A 24,374-nucleotide genomic window follows, 5' to 3' on the forward strand; every position below is an offset into this window, starting at 1 on the left:
TGAACACTGCCAGGGATGGAGCATTCACAACTTCCTTGGGCAACCCATTCCAGTGCCTCACCACCCTCAGAATAAAGAACCTTCTCCTTATACAATCTAACTTCCCCTGTTTAAGTTTTCACCCCTTACCCCTTGCCCTGTCACTACAGTCCCTAATGAAGAGTCCATCCCCAGCATCCCTATAGGTCCCCTTCAGATACTGGAAGGCTGCTATGAGGTCTCCATGCAGCCTTCTCTTCTCCAGGTTGAACAGCCCCAACTTTCTCAGCCTCTTCATACGGGAGGTGCTCCACTCCCCTGAACATCCTCGTGGCCCTTCTCTGGACTTGTTCCAATAGTTCCATGTCCTTTTTATGTTGAGGACACCAGAACTGCACACAATACTCCAAGTGAGGTCTCACAAGAGCAGAGTAGAGGGGCTGGATCACCTCCTTCGACCTGCTGGTCACGCTCCTCTTGATGCAGCCCAGGATACAGTTGGCTTTCTGGGCTGTGGGCGCACACTGCCTGCTCATATTCATTTTCTCATCCACCAACACCCCGAAGCCCTTCAACATTTCACTTTTCATACAAAAAAATTTGTATGAGGCTGTGGAGCGCTGCTATGAACAGTTTATTGTATTTAAAGCCTCTCAACCAGAGGATCTGATTATTCTTTTTACCTCATGGAACACTGAACCTGGATTCACATTTGAGGTAGATAGCTATGCTCTAGCATGAGTTATCTGTAGCAGAAGAGATAGGACAGCTCAGTTCTGCCATCAAACTGGTGCCTTTATCCATTCCTCAGTGCCAGTAATGCCATTTAAAGCTGCTATTCAATAAGGGTTTTTTCAGACATTTCTCCTTATGTGGATGGATCAAGGTGAAAAGAGGTGCAATAAGGGTACCCAGTGACACCTTTGAAAAGGACACAGAAGCTTCAGTACGCACTAGATCCCAAATATGAATCAATGGGACCAGTGGGTGCATCTCTCATTGACATTTAATGAACTACAGCCATACATTTTAATTTCTGCATATAGACCAAGGTGCTGGTATGAGCCAGACAACACCAAACAGTTAGAATTGTTACGTTCTTAACTGCACTCAATTGACTGTTCTCTGTCAGATTCTGAAAATCACATTTCTAAAGCATGACTTGAATATAGTTGGAAGCCTAAAATTTCAATATATCTAAATTTATGTTGGTTTTAGACAAAATTAATTAGTGTTCTGAGATTTCAACAGTAGATACCATGTTTGAATAGATAAAAGGTGGATGGGCTTCAGCATAATTTTAACAAATAATAAGGCAACTTTCCCAAATCCTGCCAAATTTTGCTAGGCAATAGTTAATGAAATATTGTATTGCACTTTAAAATAATGGGTTATAATAAATAATAAATAATAAATAATAAATCTGGTGTAATTCCACTTACAATGCCACCTAATGTTACTTGATAGTAGATTCTGCAGAGATGTAACATTATTTTATGTTTAGAAAGTAGTGACCTGGTATATCCCTGCATAAAGAGTTTTTTCTTGATAGGAGAACAGCTTTGAAGGAAAAGTTACCCTAGTTAAGAATGCCTGGATTTTACTTGCATGCAACTTTGGGTCTACAAATTTATGTATGCTTGTGTTAAGTCTTGTATATTTCTAAAAGGAAGTTGATCTATGAGCCAATATTGTATGCAGCCTATTAAGAAACCAATGTTTAGCTTTTATTTTAATGCACAATTTAGGAATACAATAATCCTTTTTAATGCATTATTGCCAAGTCCTTCTAAAAATGGTGTGTCCCCTTGATTTTCTTCACGGTCATTTTTTCAGGCAAGAATGACACTAAATTATTATAAAATTGTTCTTGTAGTCTTCCTTCTCAAGAAAATATGATAAATCTTTTCTATACAGGTGTCCGTATAGAAATTAGATTTACTCCTCAAATTAGATTTACTCCTCAAATGCCTTCAAACCTCCAGACTATGCACAAACAAACCTCAGTGAATTTAAAATGTGGCTAGAATTTGAACTGATGTGCCATGTTTTCAACATGTTTCGAGAAGATACTCTGAAACCAGAATAACACCTCTATGAGAAACACATAGACCATTTCTTTCTCTGTTAGAACAGGTATTAACAGAGCAGTAATTCCCCAGCATTTGGAGGAAAAGAAGAATCTATGTTGCAGACATCAGAAAAAGAGCTTTAATACTAGTGGCTATCTGAAACCCATACTGCATATCTGCTATATGCATTATAAAAGTAGATACATTTATTTAAAATAATAATTTGGATCAGAGAATCAAATAGCTGAATAAATGAAAATATCATGAGTTCAATAGTAAAAAGTCATACTAGTGTAAGGAGAGATTCTTTGCAATTTACATAGAGGGACAAGGAAGCAATCTTTTCTGCTTCTAAAAAAGTCTCTGAGATTTTATTTCAGACTGTTTCTGCAATTTCTTTTAAGCCTGAAAAGAATTAATCAGAATTTGCAGAAATACACTTATTTTTGAAAAAAAAAAAGTACTACAGTCTTTTGATTTTAATTCCAAAGTAAATTTGAAATATTGATTTCTTTTCTAAAACCTTTGATTTTGGAAAATGCACATTATTTTCTTGAAAAAATCTTATAATTTACATATATCTGCAGTAGCATAACATATTTTACTTTTAATGTAGAATCTTCTGTCTCCTAGGGCTATTTGTTTTCATCTTTTATATAAAGTTTTTACTGCCTGTGATACACAACATGGAAGCCTGCCAACACAAAAGAAGGGAAATCTGTGACATCTAAATTGTAACTTCTATAGGCAGAAGTAAAGTTTTCTAATTTTTGCTATTTTTAACTCATGTAAATAAATGTGATTTTCCAATTAGCTATAGCAAACTTGGGACTTTTTTTCCTGTTTCCTGTTTTGTATGAGTACCGTGATGGGCAAATACTCATTTTTTTTTTTTTTTCTTTTTTTCCTCCAAACAAGAAAACAAAGATATTTTTATTTAAAAATAAAAGTACTATGTATGACTCAAGTTTCTATTTGTTCAAGCCAATTAATTTCAAACTAAAGAAGAAAGGTAACAAACAGGTTTTATTTGGCTATCTGTGGGTTCCGAATTGGATTTCTTGTTAATATACAGTGAAAGAAAGGATTAACAGGTACAAAAGCAAGGATTTAGCTGTCAAATGACTGAATGTAGGAAAGCTTAAAAGGAAGGAAAGGTGAAGGATCATGCCTGCAGTTCCCCCACATTAAAATATTAAGTCCAATATGGAAAAAAATCAAATGAAAGGGAAATGAAATTCATTTCCTGTAAATCTCAGATGTCTCATATCTCACTATATTGAAAAAAAAAGAAGAAAGCAAGCTACTAAAAAGAGCATCCAGAACCCTATCTTTTACTTTTAAAACTATAAAAAAATAATAAAAGAAAGGGTGGACAGCTTTGGTTGGGACTGTAACCTCTCAGTAGTGCTGGCTATCAGCTCAGGGTTGTTACATTATAGACCTGTAACGTGTATGACATGTCAGACAGCCTCACACAGAATGAATCTATCCTTCATATTATCATCTATATGCGTTACTGATAAGAAAATGCCTATTTGTACTCCATAGGTGTTCATCCTCTGCCCTGAAAGATTGAATTTATTTACTCTTATCATAGTGCTAGGGGCAAAGATGATAATGCCTATTATGTTATTTTCAAAGCAGTTCCTGGGGTTTTAGCTACATCTCTTCAAGCACAGGCTTGACCATTTTCAAAATGTACAGTTAAGTGTCAGTTACCGTATCTAATGTAAAGATAGTATTAGCAATATATATGCAAAACATGCAAAGAACATTTAGCATGGAGTGTGTGTGGCAGGAGTAGCACAACTGTCTTTATTGCTAAAAATAATTTTATTCAACAAATATTATACAGTGTCACTAGAGTACAACCTGCGACACAGGAGTGGTCTCCACTATGAAAGGGAAACAGTAAAGAATTTACAGACCTAGTGTTTCAGACCATTTCAGAAGGTCATACTACCTCTGCCAAGTATTATGTCTGTCTCTCGCAGTAGTGTGGGTATCACCATTATTCTGAAATGAGCTGAAGCATAGGTTTCTCTCAGCACATGTATGTACATAGTGACGCGCACTGCAGAAGAATGACACCCAGCACCACAAGAGTATCAGTTTAAATAAGACCCAACAGAAAACAAAACACCTCTGCAGACGGTGAAAGATATAATGGAAAATAAATGAGGAAAAATCTCAAGGCAGTCAAAGCAACAGGAAAGCTTTGCAGGACTAAAAACAAAATAAATAATCAAATAAAGGGGAAAAATTCTGCCACTGACAGAAGGACTTTTACAGAAGTTCAAGCAGTTTTTACCAATTAATGGCCTTCCAATTCACCTTCACTGTAGTGTGCCTTTTTGGCATGCACAGGAAGGATCATTCAGCCTCTGTGTTCCTCAGTTGGCTGCAGCTGATGGTAGCTGTGAAGCGGCAGGGTTTTGTGACCCAGGCAACAGTCCACTGATGATTGTCATGAAATTAGGATAAAATTAAAAATAAGAAACAGATCTGGGTTTTGTTTTAGGCAATTATTGCTTGGTAAATTAGCACAGAAGCTGTGGAAGGCTCTGTAGTTCATTATCAATGCCTTAAACCAGTCAATTCACTTTCAAGGTAGAAATTAGGTTGCTGCAGAACAATGTCCTCTGCCAGCCCAAATCTGTGAGTTTAAACTATTTTATGTGCAGATTTATGACAGAGTTTAAAATGGATATTGTCTGATATGTATTAGAATGTTTAAAGACATATGTTGAAGATATCTAAAGATAAGTATAAAGCAGGCAATATTCTTCCTGATAAGGTAAAAATAGCTCTACACAAGGTAAAATTCTTCTGTCAGGCCAAGGACAAACTTATTCATTGCATTGTCACTATAGAGCAGGTAGCCTTCCTCATCTTGTATCTGAAAGACAGGACTAAGAAATAGACCTTGAGCTGGAACTGCAGCTCTCCAAAAAGGGTAAGATTCACAGGTAAAAGAATACCATAATACACACGTTTTTCAAAATTCCATTATACCCTAAATCGAAAACATGTTTTGACTGTACAGTCTAAACAAAGGTAAAAATAAATGTTGTGTTTAATATCCCATAAACACAAGCTATAGAAGAATGAAAGATAGGTTTTTAAAAACAAATTATGTGTGATTGTATAGAGAACGTTTCAATTGGATGAATTAAATGCAATATTCACAGGATATCAAGATGTCCAAAGAAATTAATAGATCATTTTTATTGACATACACTTATAGAAAAATGAGATTAACTAGGTGGAGCCATACTATTAGAATCACTTATTGAACCTAAGAGTAACTTAATAAAGACATTAACTAGAAAGGGTGTGAAAAGAAGCTCAGACATAAAGATTTCTGCCATGACAGAATCATTGTCTCACCACAGTTACTAGGAAAAGCATACATCTTGAACTTTTAAAAATCACATTACCATATGACTTTTATGTGACAAAGTAAGGGCAAGATTCAAGTACTTTTGAATGTATCAAGCTTATTATCACTGTTGCTGTTATTATTACAAGAAATCTTTAGAATCCTTCACAGATCATCAGTCTGACATGACCTGAAAAAAGTCATTTCTTTTCTCAAAGAAGTTAAAAGAAGTTCCTATGCAGTTATGTAATGAGACACAACAGGACAGCACAACAGGAAGAGCGAGAGTACAGAGAAGCAGTGATGTATTTTAAGCATGTGTATCAGCCACCCTATGTCTCTACATCTGCAGCGCCACAAGAGTTTTAAAGAAAGGGGATGGTTGGACATGTTTTCAAAGATGACAAAGAGCACAGGAGAAAGTTTAAATAGTCCTGTTGGAAATCATAAAAGATGAAGAAAACAAAAGATACTATATTTTCTTATATTCAGATCAACACCTTCCAGAATCTTTCTTAGATACTACAAAGAAGATAAGAAAAAGATAAGTCATTAAGGGATCTTTGAACAATGGTGGTCCTTGTGCATGTTCTTGTAAAAAGAAGATAATTTTCTTTTTGCCCTGCTGTCAACATGAACTATAAGGTATACACTATTCATTAGCCCTGAACTAAATTTGCACTATGAAATGGAGGAGTTAAATGAAGGATCATTGGGTTTTTTCTGCCCTTAATGACATTTTTATATATATCGTTTTCATACATTATAACAATTAAAAATTACATAGTCTACTGCAGTCAGTATTATCCTGTTTATTGCCCGTCTTCATCATGCTGTTTATGTCTAGCTGCTCTATCTTGAAAGTAGAGAACATCTTTTTTGTACTTTCTACATTTCCTATCCCAGAGAAGTCACAAATCTGTAAATGTGGCTAATACATGCTACCAAAATACGATTTTTTATAGTAATAATTAACTATTCTGGTGAGAACAAGAAATACATAGAACTCTTTCCTAAAATTATTTATTTATTCATGCATGAAATCTGGTGTAAGAATTGTTTTAATTTTATTTTTCTTCACAAAATAATTATTAATTTTAATTAAATTATTAATTATTAAAACACTAGAACTTTTTCCAAAAGGTGAAAAATAGGAGTTGCCTCTATTTACTATGCCATACTTGTTAAATGGGAATAGTACTTTTCATTTAAAATATTCACTACCTGTGATCCTACATAGAATTTATAGAAAATATAAATTGATATGCTTCTTTCACAGTTTTCTCTTGACCAGCTACTCATTTTTTATATAATCTAATGATTCATGGAAAGGTGTTTCATGAGTCGCATGTGCATTAGGATCTTTGAAGAAGTTTTTATTTTATTACACCTAGTTTCAGTAGCATCAGTGAATACCACCATTATCATCAATAAAGCCTAATCCTTGATGAAGAAAGGGAAACTGCAGATATCAAAAACTAAATTTCAGTAGGATTTCTGCACTCATACATCCCAAAGTACTGGATCAAAGTGAAATAGAAGGAGAAATACTTGTAGAATAAAATAACAAGATTATGTTGAAAATTATGGAGCTATACGATTCAGCTTGCCATGTTAATTGTACAAGAACTGGGATGTTTGTAGTTACAGTTGTTGATGGCTACAGTTAATCAGGTACAATAATTCTGTGTCTGTCAGGTTTCATCTATTCTCACAAGCATTATTTCAGCATGCTTCTTAGCTGTCTTTCCTATCTTCTACTGCAATATTAATGCAAAACACAGAAGCAACTGGAAATATTATAGTTATGACTTTTTCATCCTTTCCCTTCATTCATGATCTGTCACTTAGAAGCAACAGCTAAAACCAAACAAATAAACAACAAACCTCAAGTTACAAATGAAAGATTTTCAAATATAGTTGCCATATATTTAATCACCAAACTAAAGTAGGTCAGTAGATGGTAATATTTCCAGAGCTTCTGAGTAAACAGATTTTCATCTCAGTAATATATGCAATGTATTCTTTTGTAAACACATTGTTTTACATAATGTTATCTGCATTTTGAGAAACACACATTTCTATTTGCATGCTTTTTAATACACCTTCCTGGCACTGAGTCTTATACTAACCTGTATAAATTCTGTGGACGTGACATTGATAACTCTACTTTCTTACTTTTTCTTTGTACTTATGAATGCTTCTTCCCTTTTTCTTATGTGCTTCTTTAGTCACTTTTTCAGTTAAAATAATTCCAAATATTCAAGGATATATTAAAACACCATTTCATTTTATTCGACTTTCTTCAACGAGATCTGATGTTTCCTTCCTTTAATTAGTGTCTAAAGTTAGCAATGCCAGTTGGGATTTTACATAATTAAACAAGGAATGACTAGCACAGTACAGTTTCTTATCATATGATGTCATATAAAATTGTGAATAACTAATCTCTTCTAAAATCACTATATAGGTGTTGTGTTTCGTAGGACTCTCATCTTGTAACAATAATACAGTGTGTCGTGGTTTAAACCCAGTCAGGTAATTCATTCGCTCACTTCCCCCCCTTTCTTGCCTTCCCCCTGCTCCCGGAGGGACGGAGAGGAGAATCAAAAGAATGCAACTCCCACCGGTTGAGATAAGAACAGTTTAGTAACTAAGGTATAACACAAATCACTACTGCTACCAGCAGTAATAATAATGATAAAGGAAATAACAAGGGAAGAGAATACAACACCTCAGCACCAGCTGACCGATAACTCGCCCCCCAAGCCCGACCAAGCTCCGACCGATACCTCCTCCAACCCTGCAGTCTCCCAGCCCTTCCGGCTAACTCCCAGTTACATCCTGGGCATGACGTGCTGTGGTATGGAATACCTCTTTGGTCAGTTTGGGTCAGGTGTCCTGTCTCTGCTTCCTCCCGGCCTCCCCTCCTCCCTGGCAGAGCATGAGCCTCACAGAGTCCTTGGTCAGGGTAAACATCACTTAGCTATCAGCTCTGCTCCCGAGCTGAAAGTCAAAACACTGCACTACACCAGCTACCAAGAAGGAGAAAAATGACTGCTACTGCTGAACCCAGGACACAGTGAAAAAAGCTTTTCTGACCACTTTGTGTGATCAAGTAATGAAGGATAACATATTCTGCATATCATTAAGATCATGCATGTTTGAGTCTAAAACATTGCTTTTGTACGTTTAATACTTCAAGATCATGGGATCCAGTCCAAAAGAGAACATAATGCTTAATTTCTGCATGCAGAGGACAATGTTGCAAACACATAGACTCAAGGATCCTCTCTCCTACATCTCTTAAGTTCCAAATCTGGCTTTGCCAAAGCTGGAATTTATCACATGAAATGGTATTGCAGGAGTCTACAGGAGGGCCGTGAAGATGATCAGAGGGCTCCTTGTTACTGACTTTTCTTTTCCTGATTTAATTATATTTTAAATAAATGGAGGTTTTGTGTCAGAATTGCAAGTTATATATGAGTGAGCTAGGAGAAATATGTGAGAACAGCTGTTCAGATCTAAGGCTTGGACTTCTGGCATGGGTGTCCACGTTCAGTTACAGCTGGAGGCTTGCAGACACCTTTTCCATGAGGTATGACAAACAAAATTCTGACTTAACTCTAGACAAATCATTTTGCAGTGCTGACTTTTCACTAGACTAATGTGTATAAATGCCTCCATACTTCACTTGCAGTCTGTCATCAGAAAAGAAGGTCATAATCTCCCAGAAATTAGTTATTTGCTGTTCTCCAAGAGCTGTAGTGCCCAATATGACCTAGAAGTCAATTGTCACAAGATAACTAAGTGCTTGTACACATCCAAGGAGTAAATCTGGAAGACCTTGCTCTTAGCTGAATAGCTCAATTGGAAATGAAAGCCTTACAAACACAGAGTGTTTCCCAGGTAGCAGGTGGTTCTTACATATGATCCCAGGTAATGTTTTTGATATGGCAGTTTGTATTGGAACACATTAATCTGCTTAATATCAAGGTGATATCAGACACTGCAAATCACAGTTTAGGATATGAGCATGTAATTGAACAAGTAAGAGTCATCAAAGTTAAATAAATTGTCTCCAGCTTTCTAATGCTATTCTTCTATGCTATATGTTTTCTAATTCAGCCATGTGCTAGCATCAGAGAGCTCGTTTAGCATGCAGTTTTACCTTTTCCTCCTCTCCTCCTCTCCCCTCTGCTCTCCTTTCTCTTTTTACTTGAGATTGTTATGCTTCTCACCAAAATGATATCCTACCTAAGATATCAATATAAGAAACTGAATTCAGGCACAGATAACATCAGTAGTACTACACAACCTGCCATGTAGTGACAGTCTGGACAGCAGAAGTAATCAGGAGTCTTTATTTTCAGAATTCAGGCAGCAATCCTTCAGTAGTTTGTCTGACCATTTAAATTCCTTTATCATTTGTCACAATTATGTATTATTGCCTTTTGATCAATACAAATATAAGTAAAATATGTTTCCTGAACTAATTATTTAGATGCTACACATTATGGGTTTCTTTAAGCAATTTAATAATTGCTTCTCTTTCTAACTGACCAACTGGCCTTCCTAGAAAATTACTGCCATGTATGACAGTGGCACAGTATGTAACAGTGGCACAGAATTCTGATACTGAAGCTAAACTAAGCACAATCAAAGCTTTAAAAACTGTTGGTTTGAAAGTTATGGATAATTTGGTAGTATTACTAATGCAGCAGGGAAGAAGAGCAGGACAGCTTCTCTTCGCATAAGGACTGTGTCCTGGGTTCAGCAGTCATGTTTTTCCTTTGTGTTAACTGGTGCAGTGCTGTGTTTTGACTTTCAGCTTGAGAACAGTGTTGGTGAAGCCGATGTTGTCGGTTGTTGCTAAGTGATGTTTACCCTGACCAAGGACTCTGTGAGGCTCATGCTCTGCCAGGGAGGAGGGGAAGCTGTGAGGAAGCAGGGACGGGCGCCTGACCCGGGCTAGCCGGGGAGGTATTCCATACCACAGCACGTCATGCCCGGGGTGAGGGGTGACTGGGAGTTACCCGGAAGGACACGGGCTTCCGGGTGGGACTCGTTTTCTTGGCCGGTGGTATCGTATTCTCTTCCCTTGTTATTTTCCCTTATCATTGTTTTAGCTGATAGTAGCGGTGGTGATTTGTTGCTAGACTGTTCTTGTCTCAACCCTTAGGAGTTGCACTCTCTTGATCCTCCTCCCCATTCCTCCGGGAGCGGGGAAGGGGAGAGCCCCGGTGCGGGGTTGGGACGGACACGGACCTCGATTGTTGTCAGCTCGGCACCACTCACTGGGAGTGAGTGAACAAGTTACCTGACTGGGTTTAAACCACGACAGTTCTTTGTGGCGCCCAACGTGGGGCGCCAAAAATAACTGTCGCTTTGCCCTCAGATCCGCCGACATTCTTTTCCTTTTGAAGGTGCTGGATAGTGTTGAACAAGGCCCTGTAAGCATAGGCCAAGCCCCAGCACGTTGCCGTGATTTGTCCATCTCTGGTATGGCCAGAATGACCACACACCTCATTTAAGTGTTTTACTAATTCTTCTGGATTTTGCAGTTATTCGGTAGTGAAATTCCAAAGTACTGGAGGAGCCCACGGACTTGGCTCAGTGTAGCAATCATGAGGCACACTGGTCCGAAAGGAAGAGCTGATGCCTGTCTGATGATGTGCTGGGAATTGTCTCTTCCGTTTTCTACTGTATAGCATTCTTCCTTCCCCAGCCTGCCTTTAAGACTCTAATTAGTGGCTGTCGTTATCTCAACCCTTCGTGCCCCACGACAGACTGCTACCCTTGTAACCTACAAAAGAGTATCAAATGTTGGACCATGCTATCCAAGCCTGCAGCCACACCTAATTATAGTAACATGAAATCCTTTAAAATAAAAAGTCATCTGAACATGTTTACAGGACAAGTCTAGGTGTCCTACCAAAGAACCATACTTTCTCCTACATTGCAACTACACTGCAGCCTTAAAGCCATGATTGACTTTAATCACAGGCCCATATTTCGACAAAGCTTTGCTACAAGGAAACACTGGGCTTCATGGTACAGGTATTGAAGAATGTGACCAAAATCAACCACTGAGAAGTTAAAAAAAAAAAAAAATCAAGCTGGAGAAATTTTGGACTTGAATTCATGAATTCCTCAGATCATAGGAAAACCTGTTAGACGAATCAGACCTGTTAAGAACTGGCCTTGTAGGAAGGCACAATAAAGCAGCTGGAACAGGTATTCAGAGAGAATCAGGCATAAGAGAGGACATGGGAGAAAAACATAAAAAAAAAATAAATAAATCCAGCTATTTCCAAAATATGGTGTGCATTCGGTAAAGCACAGTAAATACATAATATGCTTTTACCAGGAAGGACAAAATCAAAGCATCTGCATAATGGAGTTGAAAATTCACCTCAGAAAATCCAAAGTGGCAACATGCTGAAAATGCCTGATTTTATACTGAAGTGGAACAAATAATTAGAAGCTGTGAAATGAAGACTACAAAGGTCAATGGTCAGATGTTAGTATTATGTAATGATGTAAAGAATTATTTGGATATTAATGAATATCAAAGGGAAAATTACGGGGAAAAAAAATATCACAGATTAACTACTAACAGAACAACAATTTCTGCAGTAATATTGCCAGATGATCACTGAATGGTTTAGAACAAGCAGATCAGTAACCTCAGAGGTGCTGAAAGAATTGTTCTTGAATATAAGATATTAATTTGCAAACAACCTGACACAGCCAAAGAACCTAACAAAAAAGAATAGGTGAAATTCTGCATATGTGAGTCTGCAATATTTCAGGAGTATTTTGTTCACAGCTTGTTTATCCCCACACCAGTGAGTTATAGGGTTTTTTAACCAAAAGAGGGCTTGAGTTTTTGGTGTCTGAAATTCAGGTCCTTTGAAAATTTCTCTGTCATGTAAGTATGATACGATGTTCTGATGCCATACTTGTAAAGGGAGGCTGAAAAATCTGAAAGGCTTTAGGGAAAAATTATGAGACTAATTTGTATTACAGAAAACATCTTATGGTGATAAATGCCTAAAGCCTAAGAAAAAATATTTTGATTAAGCTAAAGGTGAGAAAAGGAAACAGACTTTTTCATCATTTTCTTTTTTAAAGGAAAATATCTGAGCTTCTGAATCAATCTCCTAGTGAGTCTAGCTGATCCTACAAATAGACATTACATGATTAAGTTCACTCCTAGAAATAATCCACTTGAAGTCAGTACACTGAAATGATTTAAATACATGAATGTTTGTATACACTGGAATATGATTCGTAATATAGATTTTATGCATAGATTGTTTACACAAAAAATAATAGCAAGTTAAGAGACACTCTTAGAATAAAGGAGAAAAAAGATGAAGGCCTTTCAGTGATGTGTGCACAGAAAAATGGTACCAGACTATTGCAGTGCAATCACTTTAACACAGCTGAAGCAATCTCATATGAGGACTGATGTTTAAGGACATGATACCTGAACACCTGAAAAGAATAGCAGCAAAGTACCTTAATATAAAGTATTTTGTTTAAGTCATTGTAACCCATTTTACATATTTTGCACTCTAAGGAGATGAAAGGAGATTTTTGTTACTGTAATTGCAAATTATTGACAAGAACTACAGTGGTAGCATACATTCATTTTATCTAAGAAGGCAATTACTACTAATTATTACATGCCTCCAGCTAACAATACAAGCATGGATTGTAGGTTAAAATTAACTGTGAATAAGCTAATTCCAAGTAAAATACCATGTTAGAATATTTCCAGTTAGTGATTCAGATAAGGTCATACCACAAATGTTTATGGTCTACTAAATATGAATCAAATTTAAGCAAACCTAAAATGAATGGCAGTATGACTAAGTAATGGTGAGGAGATTCATGTGTGATTATACTTCATAGAAGCATAGAATCATAGAATAGCTAGGGTTGGAAAGGACCTTAAGATCATCTAGTTCCAACCCCCCTGCCATGGGCAGGGACACCTCACACTAAACCATGTCACCAAAGGCTTCGCAGAACCTGTCCTTGAACACTGCCAGGGGTGGAGCATTCACAACCTCCCTGGGCAACCCATTCCAGTGCCTCACCACCCTAACAGGAAAGAACTTCTCCCTTATATCCAATCTAAATTTCCCCTGTTTAAGTTTGAACCCACTACGCCTTGTCCTGTCACTACAATCCCTAAATGAAGAGTCCATCCCCAGCATCCCTATAGGTCCCCTTCAGATACTGGAAGGCTGCTATGAGGTCTCCAGGCAGCCTTCTCTTCTCCAGGCTGAACAGCCCCAACTTCCTCAGCCTATCTTCATACGGGAGGTGCTCCAGTCCCCTGATCATCCTCGTGGCCTTTCTCTGGACTTGTTCCAACAGTTCCATGTCCTTTTTATGTTGAGGACACCAGAACTGCACACAATACATCAGGTGAGGTCTCACAAGAACAGAGTAGAGGGGCAGGATCATCTCCTTCGACCTGCTGGTCACACTCCTTTTGATGCAGCCCAGGATACTGCTGGCTTTCTGGGCTGCAAGCTCACACTGCTGGCTCATGTTCATTTTCTCACCAACCAACACCCCCAAGTCCTTCTCCGCAGGGCTGCTCTGAATCTCTTCTCTGCCCAACCTGTAGCTGTGCCTGGGATTGCTCTGACCCAGGTGTAGGACCTTGCACTTGTCATGGTTAAACCTCATGAGGTTGGCATCAGCCCACCTCACAAGCATGTCAAGGTCCCTCTGGATGGCATTCCTTCCCTCCAGGGTATCAACCGAACCACACAGCTTGGTGTGATCTGCAAGCTTGCTGAGGGCGCACTCAATCCCACTGTCCATGTCACCAACAAAGATGTTAAACAAGACCGGTCCCAACACTGATCCCTGAGGGACACCACTCGTTACTGGTCTCCAGCCGGACATTGAGCCATTGACCACAACTCTTTGTGTGCGGCCATCCAGCCAGTGGTCCAGTTTATCCACCGAGTGTTCCATCCATCAAATTGATGTCTCTCCATTTTAGAGACAAGGATGTCATGCACGACAGTGTCGAATGCTTTGCACAAGTCCAGGTAGATGACATCAACTGCTCTACCCCTGTCCAGCAGTTCTGTAGCCCCATCATAGAAGGCCACCAAATTGGTCAGGCAGGATTTCCCCATAGTGAAGCCATGCTGGCTGTCACCAACCACCTTGTTGTTTTTCATGTGCCTTAGCATGCCTTCCAGGAGAATCCGCTCCAAGATTTTGCCAGGCACAGAGGTGAGACTGACTGGTCTGTAATTCCCCGGGTCATCCATTTTCCCCTTCTTGAAAATGGGGGTTACATTTCCCTTTTTCCAGTCATCGGGAACTTCCCCTGACTGCCATGATTTCTCAAATATGATGGCCAGCAGCTTGGCAACTTCATTTGCCAGCTCCTTCAGGACCCGCGGATGGATTTCATCAGGTCCCACGGACTTGTGTGCATTCAGATTTTTAAGATGGTCTCGAACCAGATCCTCTACTACAGTGGGCCCAAGGTCTTTATTCTCACAGTCCCTGCGTCTGCCTTCCAAGACTTGGGTGGTGTGGTCAGAGCCTTTGCCAGTGAAGACCAAGGCAAAGAAGTCATTCAGAAGCTCAGCCTTCTCCAAATCCTGTGTAGCCAGTTCTCCTGACAGCTTCCTGAGGGGGCCTACGTTCTCCCTTGCCTCTTTTTTATTTGCTGTGTACCTGAGGAATCCCTTCCTGTTATCCTTAATATCCCTAGCCAAGTTTAATTCTAACTGGGCTTTAGCTTTCCTAACCTGGTCCCTAGCTTCCTGGACAACATCCCTGTACTCTTCCCAGGCCTTCTGTCCTTGCTGCCACCTTTTATAAGCCTCTTTTTTCCTTTGAATTTTCCTCAGGAGCTCCTTATCCATCCAAAGAGGTCTCCTGGCCCTCCTGCTGCACTTCCTTCTGGTTGGGATGCAACACTCCTGAGCTTGTAACAGGTGATCCTTGAATATCAAACAAGAGTCTTGGGACCCCCTACCCTCTAGGGCTATATCCCATGGAACCTTACGAAGCAGGTTCCTGAAGAGGCCAAAGTCTGCTCGCTTGAAGTCCAGGGCAGTGAGCTTGCTGCACGCTCTTCTCACTGTCCTGAGGATCTCGAATTTGACCACCTCATGATCGCTGCATCCAAGGCTGCTTTGGACAGTCACATTTCCAACGAGCCCTTCCCTCTTGGTGAGCACGAGGTCAAGCATGGCACCTCCTTGTCGGCTCCTCTATTACTTGCAGAAGGAAGTTGTCTTCCACACAATCGAGGAACCTCCTGGATTGCTTGTGCGGGTCCATACCATCCCTCCAACAGATGTCAGGGTGGTTGAAGTCAGCCATGAGAACAAGGGCCTGCGAGCGTGAGGCTGTTCCTATCTGTCCACAGAGTGCTTCATCCACACAGTCCTCTTGATCAGGCAGTCTGTAACAGATCCCCACAGTAATGTCCCCCATTACTGTTCTCCCTTTAACCCTGACCCACAAACTCTGTGGACTGCTCACCTGTCCCCCGACAGAGTGCCATACTCTCCAGCCTATCCCTAACATAAATAGCAACTTCCCCTCCCTGTCTGCTGGGCCTGTCTTTTCTAAAGAGCCTGTAACCTTCCATTCCAACAGTCCTGTCATAGGAGCCATCCCACCATGTTTCTGTGATGCCCATTATCTCATACCCCCATAGACGTGCACACATCTCTAATTCCTCTTGCTTGTTCCCCATGCTACGGGCATTTGTATAGAGGCATCTGAGCCGAGTTCCGAATGAAGCTGGCTCATTGGCTAGAGTGGCTGGAATATCTCTGCACTGCTCTGAGCATTTATTATAGGTGTTGGCAACTGACTGGGTGTGTTGGGATGGAATGATGCCCCCTCCCCCAACACATCTAATTTAAAGTTTTCTTGACCAGCCTGGCAAGCCTCCTACCAAAACTGCTCCTCCCCTTTGTTGTCAGACCAGCTCCACCAGCCTCTAATAGACGTGGCCTCCCAGATCAAGTCCCATGTTCTAGACACCCAAACCCCTGACTATGGCACCATCCTTCTAACCATTTATTAACCTGGACAATCCACTTAGCCTTTTTAAGGTCCTGCCCTTTATCCTGGAGAATTGACAAAAAGACAATCTAAGCTCCAGAGCCCCTAACCACCTCTCCCAGGGCCCTGTAGTCCTCCTTTATGTTCTCCAGGATACTGCTATCTTTATCACTAGCACCCACATGGATCACTAGAATTGGGTAACAGTCAGTGGGAATTACTAGAGCAGACACCCTCTCTGCAACATCCCTGATCTGTGCCTCTGGTAGGCAATACCCTTGAGACTGGGTCAGGTCGACAGATGGGTGCCTCTGTGCCTTTCAAAGCAGAGTCCCCTACCACTATGACCAGCCACTTTTTCCTGGCAGCACCAGTAGAGATCTTCTTTACCAGTGCATCAGCCGGTTGTTCAGGGTGTGAGTGTGTTTCCTTGTTAGCCCCCTGCAGGACAGCAAAGCGGTTCTGCGTAGGGACAACAGATTTAGGAGGAAGTCCCTTGCTTTTAATTGCCCTTTTCCTCCTTTTTCTCTTTGTTTTTTTTTGTTTTGTTTTTTTTTTTTTTTTTTTTTTTTGTTTTTTTTTTTTTTTTTTTTCACTAATTCCCAGCTTCCCAGGTTCACGGCCTCCTTTTTTCCTTCATGAGCTAGAGGGGAGGCTTGAGGCCCCTGCACGGTTTGGGCAAGGAGCAAGCATTCCTGCTTCCTCTCAGCTACCCTGAGATCATGCAGCCTATTAACAGGTTCCCTGTTGCAGGAGGACCTCCACCGAGTGCAGCCCTGCCCATGGCGCACCCTCCCCTCACCAGACCAGTGCAGGCACTCTCTGCACCCCGAGCTCTGCCCTGCAGCCTCCCCTCTCATCGGCTCTGTCTGGGTGCCTACGCTGCCACCGCCGGGGCAGCCAGAGCAGAGCTCCCGGACCGGGGCCTGCTCACACGCCGAGTGCTCACCATCCCGCCCGCCTGCCTGCGCAAACTGCCTTGACCCATTCTGGTCGCTCGCGCTCCCTGGGGCAGGTTTTTAACCAACCAGGGCTGGTGCTGTTCCTCCTGGCTCCGCCCCTGTGAGTCAGCTGATCGCATCAGCTGAGCTGCCGGCTCCTGGGCAGGTCCTGTCGACGACTTGAGGCTCCATCGGTGGCTCTCGCCGCTCTGAGTTGAGGCTCTGAGATTGCCCCCGCTCCGGTGTTGAAGGCGTCTTCTCTCGAGCTGCTCACCTCAGCAATTCAAGGTATCAGTATATTGTTAATGCTGAGAAACCCTTTTTAAATTGATTTGATGCAAGTGATTTTGAATGTAATAGAACACCATTTTAAATTTTTATCCCTGTTATTTGAGAATTTTTCTTTTGCTTGGACTATATATTATTTATTTCTTTATAACACATCACCACAAAAGCATTATTTGTGTCCTATTTTTTTTCTTAGTGTGGGTTCCCTTGCCTGATAGCTCCATCTGAGCCAGTCATCCTTATCTTCCTTTAAAGACAATTCAAAGAAGGAGTCACTTCAAGGTGTCATTTGACTTATTTTAGATGTGAACTTGACATGAATGTATTTCATCCTAGTACTGCTGTAGATTCAGTAGGGAATCTAAGCAAATAGATCAGTTGCAGATGACTATAGTGTAGATATATCTGACATTAAAGGAGAATGAATAAAGTGCGTTTAAAGGCACTTCACAATTTCCTTGGTCTTCAGTTGATTTCTTAATATCATTATTTTGTCCACAGTGCCCTGATAAAACTGAGTAGAAGATGGCAAAGGGTTCCTTTCATAATAAATAATAAAAGGCAATTTTAAAATCCCTTAACTGTGTGGCCATTTGTTAGTGAAGCAACAGGTTTTTTTTTACCTTACCAGTACGGCAGATAACTAAATAATTTTTAAAAGGTACACAAACAATTTCGAAATAGAGGCCTTTAACATCATAGAATTTCTTATTGTGACACCGATTGTATTGAAAGATACTGTTCCTGAAGGACAAAGGTTATAGCCTTTCATTATATTTTCTCTCCTCTGTCCAGCTGGGAAGGTGGAGTAATAAAGCAGCTTGGTGGGAACCTGGTGTCCAGCCAGGATAAACCCACCACAGTGTTTCACCACTTCACTTAACCTGACCATCTTATTATTTAACATGAGGCTGCACTGCAGTATTGTCTAAGGTTCAAATGTCTTAAGTAGTATGAAATCTCTGCTTGTTTGAATACACTCTTACTGCTCATCTATTAGAAAGAAATGGTTTTGCAGTGATTTCTGACCAACAATCCTTTACTCCTAAGTAGGTCATGAAGAGATGTTACAGAAATATGTAACTGGTAAACAGAGGCCTATTGCTTTTAAAAGGATTTGAATTAAACTCTTGAAGGTGAAGGTGCAAGGCAGTCTACAGCAATCTGTGAGAGATGGCACAAATTAATGCTCTGAAATTTATAAATAACTATTATAGAAAAAAAAACAACACCAAAAAAACAAAACCAAACATTGATAATTGCAGAGTCAAGAAACCAAAGGCAAAAAGAAGTATAATGTAAAATAATGTGAAAATGGAAAATCATATAATACAGTGACCTTTCATCAGGAAACAGAAATCAGTTCTTTCAAGAAGTTTAGTTTGAAAATTATTAATCTTAATGCATAATGAGGTCAAGTCCAGAGACCAAATATTACGCATTCACTGAAAAATAAACCAACACCCATTTATGCCAAAAATGTATGGTTTTGTTCATTAGTTTGACATTACTTTTGTTTATCCCAGTTTTGATTTAGTTCCCTTGTTTTCTAGTTAACGGTTTTGTCTTGGTTACTGGGATCACTGGAAAAAATAAATTAATTTTTATTTTCTCTACAGGTTTTGTTTTGTTTTGTTTTTTTTTAAGCTTAGTTTTGTACTGCAGTCAAGTTGTCCAGAAAACTTGCGAATCTTTCCTGAAGCATTTTGTAGGCAAAGACAGTGACTGGTCAGTCTCATTAGATCTTACAGGCACTGCTTTTCAGTAGAGCTGGCATAGATGCTCATGGCACAGTGCCTGTAGAGAAGGAATGTCCAATACATCAGCTATGAAGGGAATGCAAACTTTATTTGCCTCCAGCAGACTGCTCAATAGCTGTTTGGTAAAACAGTAAAACAGCTGTTGTCCTGCCTTTTTCGTCTATGTCATATGCAACCTCCAGAATCAATGACTTCATGTAATCTTTGATGAAAAGGGAAAAAACAAGCAAACAAAAAAGAAACATGAAAAAAAAAACAACCTCAAAAAGACAAACAAGCAAACAAAAAAACAACCCAAAGAAGGTGTTTAAATGGTGTTTGGTCAATGAGAAAATGAACATGAGCCAGCAGTGTGCGCTTGCAGCCCAGAAAACCAACCATATCCTGGGCTGCATCAAAAGGAGTGTGACCAGCAAGTCGAAAGAGGTGATCCTGCCCTTTACTCTGCTCTTGTGAGACGTTACTTGAAGTATTGTGTGCAGTTCTGATGTCCTCAACATAAAAAGGACATGGAACTGTTGGAACAAATCCAGAGGAGGGCCACAAGGATGTTCAGGGGGCTGGAGCACCTCCCATATGAAGACAGGCTGAGAAAGTTGGGGCTGTTCAGCCTGGAGAAGAGAAGGCTGCCTGGAGACCTCATAGCAGCCTTCTGGTATCTGAAGGGCGCCTATTGGGGTGCTGGGAAGAAAGTCTTCATTAGGGACTGTAGTGATAGGACAAGGGGTAACGGGTTCAAACTTAAACAGGGGAAGTTTAGATTGGATATAAGGAAGAAATTCTTTACTGTTATGGTGGTGAGGCACTGGAATGGGTTGCCCAGGGAGGTTGTGAATGCTCCATCCCTGGCAGTGTTCAAGGAGGGGTTGGACAGAGCTGTGGGTAGCATGGTTTAGTGTGAGGTGTCCCTGCCCATGGCAGGTGGTTGGAACTTGATGATCTTAAGGTCCTTTCCAACCCTAGCTATTCTATGATTCTATGATTCTAAATATTTAAATGAATTTTGGTTAAAGGCAAGTGTGTATTTCTCAGCTAGCCTTGTCCTAGGCATCCATCTTATCTCTGGCATGAAAAGTCTCAAGTAAAGGTTCACAGATCTTACTGTGTCCTTGCTTTTTATCTGTGTTTGTAATGTAAGGAAAAGAGTGATGTGTTAAAGGATACAAAGGATATGCATGTATTTGAGAACATGTTCAAAGTTTGTTTTACACTGGAGTCTACACTAGTCAATTACATCAACAACAAGAAAATGCATATTTTTTTGCAAGCATTCTAAGAGCTGTGGTATGTAAGTGGTTGGCACACGCCTTTACTATGGAATGATGGCTTGTCATTCAGAAAGCACAGAACCAAAAAACCTTTTAGGAGCTGTCATTCAAACTGATGCTGAAACTGTTTTGTTTTGGTTTGTTTTTCTCATTTGCTTATGCAATATGAATATTTTCATGGAGCAGCAAATTCCAGCAAGCTTTCACATGAGTCTTAAAGACGTGAGTTTTCTACAGATGAATTCTATCCCATATATGGCCTCAAACTGCTTAGCTAGTCATGGAAGGTCCAGCTCAGTATGTCTTCAGATCTGAAAGAAAAGTGTGGCTCACAGCAGCAAAAGCTAGTGGAACAATGTAGGACATTCCTCTTATCTCCAGAAAGAGCAGGACATCCTCTGTAGGGCAAATCACAGTCTTATGGCTAACATATCAATGCAAAGCAGTTTAACTACAGTGGACTAAAATATTTTCCGTTTTCTCCATACTCTATCTTTCAGCACAGGAATTTGCCTATAATTTCTGTATAATGTATGAATTTTCCACAAAATGTGCCTGTTGTTAATGGTTGAATCACAGAAACAGTATCAAAAGGGGGACATTTGCAATTCCTCTGCAATTATTAATGTAAGGCACTTCTGAAGAATAAATTTAATAAAGAATTGCAATTCATTAGGTTCCCCTCTATGTTCTCTTATCCCTCCAACCTTGTCTGTGGCATTCATCTGTTCTTACACTTTAAGTGAAAGATAGCATATGTAGGAGGAGAATCTTATGATCCAGATGCTATGTAGCAACAATGATCAGGAGGTGCTTAGTATTGGAGAACGCGCTCTCCTGAGATGATAGACATCAGGGTTTAGAAGAGGAAAATCAGGAGGAATCTGACTGCTTTTGGTTTGAGCCAGGATAAGAAGAGGGTTTGTGCCAGATCTGTAGATGGCTTGATGGACCTGCTTTCATCTTTTGTCCCTCACCATGGAATGATAGCTGCTGAAGCCAGAGCTTTCATTGCAATTTGACCTTCAAATGCCACAGTGCCACAAAACCAGATGATGCAAGTCCCAGTTTGTAGCTGTTTCTTTCCTGTTACATCATATAAGTTCATAAGTCTGTCTTTCATTTTTCCAGGGCACATATAAAGCCAGTATTTTAAAATTAAATTTGATATTTCTTGAGGATACTTTATGTCTGCTACCCGTTAACTATACATTCAGCCAAATTCTGTGAACCCAAAGGACAGCTTGTCATTTAGATACTCTGTCATATCAATAAGCTCATGGTACTGGGGGGAAAATCCTTACTGTTCTCATGCTATATTTTGACTTTTCCCCCTAAATAAATATCAGTTGCTGAAATACCTAAACTAGCAGCAAAATCCCCTTAGTAATAAGTTAAAAAATCTAAAGCTAGATGTTTAACATTCTGTTTTATGTTCTTTCTACATTCAAGAACTCAAGGCATCCTTAAATGAATTTTCTATACATAAGTCAATGCAGATCGGTTTCCTTGTGCTTTTGTTATCTAAATAGGCAAAGCCTAGAGATGCAGAAGGTTAATATGGAATATAAATATTTTCTAACAGCCTAATGCTGTGCAAAGCATAGTGTATAATGTAGGTAAAAATGTACTTGATGAAAAGTGCTGGTGATAAAATAAACTAAAATTATTAGCCTGTTGAAACTGTAGATGAAAGGGGTCAAATTAATCCCTTGTATCATTCCATTAACATCACAGTGTATCACAAAGGGTAAATTTAACAACAGTATATTCAGCTGAGAACTGAATGATATTTATCACTTTATGACTCTACTTTTGTGTCAGAATCAGTACCACTGAAAAGCAGCAAGAGAGTATAAAACGCCCATCGTATGTGAATGATACATACATATGGAATGCTTATAATGGGGAAAATATTCTCAGAGAATAATAATTTACACACACAAAAATACTTTCTGGGTTTCAGATCTGAGTGCCAGCCAGACGCGTTACTGCAAAGGGACTCAGCTGATCACCAGTCTGTCCAGATTCAGCCACTGCTCTTAAACCCACATAAAGTGAATCTTGCTATGTAGTGTACAGAAACCAGTACACTGCAGGTCTACATCAAAACCAGGCTTTGTACAGGGGGATTAAAAGGGTTTCTATGGGCATCCTGGCTGGAGAACAGTTCTGCATTTTCTGTTAGGTAGAAGTACACTGACAAGAAGATCATAAGTCTTTCTGTGAAATAACTTCTGTGTTCAAACACTCTCTCAACAAAAACAGTGCTTAAAATATGTGGCTATATAAAAGTATCCAATCAGAATTAGTACTACAGAGGAAAACCACTCGAGCTGTTGCTCTGAGCAGTACGCGCCTATGAGACACAGCAGGTTTTGACCTTCAGAAGCTGGAAATACAGAAGAGCTTTACCTTGTCCATAGGCATGGCTCCAGCTTCAATCTGCACATGGCAGCAGAATGTAAGAATCCATACCTGCATACTCACAAAAATAAACCACCAAACTGTATTTTCCATCCACCTTGGAAAGAGAAATTATATCCATATTTTTCCCTGGCTTTGACCACTGTATGTATGTGTACAGTTATGAGAAGGAGCTCAAGCACATATCCATCTTTTATTGTTTTGTCCTCATACAAAAGAAAAACAACAGCTTAAGCTGAAGCTACATCTTCTGCACTGTTTTCCTGTTTGGAGTACATACAATAGGTGTGGATGGCCAAATGTGACTCAGAGGTATCCAGCTTACTATTCGTTGTAAATTTATTTGAATTCAGACTTGGAACTGCTGCCTGACGTTGAGGCAAGAATCTTTTCTCGTCCATAAAACTGTCACAGCATAATTTAGGTCAGAAGGGACCTCTGGGGATCATTTACAGCCCTCTGATAAAGGCAGGACCAACTTTGATCAGGCTGTCCTGCCTGATCAGGTTTTGAATCTCTCCAAGCAACCTCTTTGCCAGAAGAGTAGAGTCAGCAAACTGCCACTTGGGGCCAGAAAATTTAGGACTAAAGTGTAGGGAAAATAATAAATTACTAGTAAATTTGGTTAGGTGAATGATCACTTCATGTCTAAATGTCTGAATTTGTTTTATATGGTTAGACATAGCAAGGTTAGTACAATGATTGTCACAGAGAATAGATCAGGCATTTCGTATGTAGTTGACTGGAGAAGAGAAAATGTGTGAAAGTCAATTTCAGATATCCCATGAGTAAAAAAGATGGTATGTCAAAGTCAAGCAGCTAATCAGACTACATACCCTAAGGTATACCAATAAATCAAGTTGTCATGAATGCTCCTAATGAACCACCATTTGTGAAAATTTTACCTTTACTGTCTTCAGCTATTATTCAGCAAGTGAGTAACTGCCATATTACCCTCAACAGAAAATGCAAGAGTCAAAAACATTAAAGGAAATTTTTAAACAAACACTTAGTGGTAAATATAGAAATGACCATTGCAACAATCTACTGCAACTCCTGTGTAACATGAACTATAGGATTTCTCTAAATGGTGTTTAAAATAGACATGTCTTCCAGGAGGGGAAAAAAAAAAAAAAAAAGAAAAAGAGAAAAATCTGAGAAAAATAGCATTACTTTCATAG

The 24,374-nt window shown here is 39.6% G+C and overlaps 1 protein-coding gene across 5 annotated transcripts in view; it reads right to left on the reverse strand.

The window, feature by feature from the left end:
- The window catches only part of CNTN5 (contactin 5), a 643,809-nt gene that overhangs the window by 181,455 nt on the left and 437,980 nt on the right, over positions 1 to 24,374 (reverse strand). The window lies entirely within an intron of this gene.

This window comes from Pezoporus wallicus, unplaced genomic scaffold (assembly GCF_028554395.1).
Source record: "Pezoporus wallicus isolate ANWC-B61680 ecotype Strahan unplaced genomic scaffold, APGP_CSIRO_Pwel_v1 scaffold_6446, whole genome shotgun sequence".
In the NCBI taxonomy this organism is placed as follows: domain Eukaryota; kingdom Metazoa; phylum Chordata; class Aves; order Psittaciformes; family Psittacidae; genus Pezoporus; species Pezoporus wallicus.